General features: G+C 36.9%; 1 pseudogene; it reads left to right on the plus strand.

Moving 5' to 3' along the window:
• LOC106330575 overlaps positions 1-593 on the plus strand; it is a 15,565-nt pseudogene that overhangs the window by 12,670 nt on the left and 2,302 nt on the right.

A 593-nucleotide genomic window follows, 5' to 3' on the forward strand; every position in this document is an offset into this window, starting at 1 on the left:
TATGGTATTGAGCTGAAAGAACAACAAGTTCTCGAGAACAATATTGATAATCGTCAAAGTATATGATCTGAATATCCTAGGAACCTCTGGATACAATTTCCCAAACAGTTGAATATCTCAAGAAAGAGTTTGAGATGAAAGATCTTGGAAAACAAAGTTTTGTTTGGGATTACAGCTTGAGTACATTAACAATGAAATCCTTGTGCATCAAATAGTATATACAGCAAAGGGTAATCAAGAGATTTAATATGGACCAGTCTCACCTATTATCTAGTACATGGGCGTGAGATCACTTGTTTTGGACACTGATCCATTCAGTCCAAAGGTGAACGATAAAGAAGTCCATTTAGTCCTGAGATGGACGATGCAGAAGTCTTATTTTAGACACTGATCTGATTGGTCCATAAGAAAGATCACCCATTATCTAGAACATGGGCGTGAAATCACTTGTTTTGGACACTAATCCATTCAGTCCAAAGGTGGACAATAAAGAAGTCCATTTAGTCCTGAGATGGACGATGCATAAGTCTTGTTTTAGACACTGATCTGATTAGTCCATAAGAAGGACGATGAAGAAGCCTTTGATTTTGATT

The sequence above is a fragment of the Brassica oleracea genome, chromosome C3, assembly GCF_000695525.1.
Source record: "Brassica oleracea var. oleracea cultivar TO1000 chromosome C3, BOL, whole genome shotgun sequence".
NCBI lineage: Eukaryota > Viridiplantae > Streptophyta > Magnoliopsida > Brassicales > Brassicaceae > Brassica > Brassica oleracea.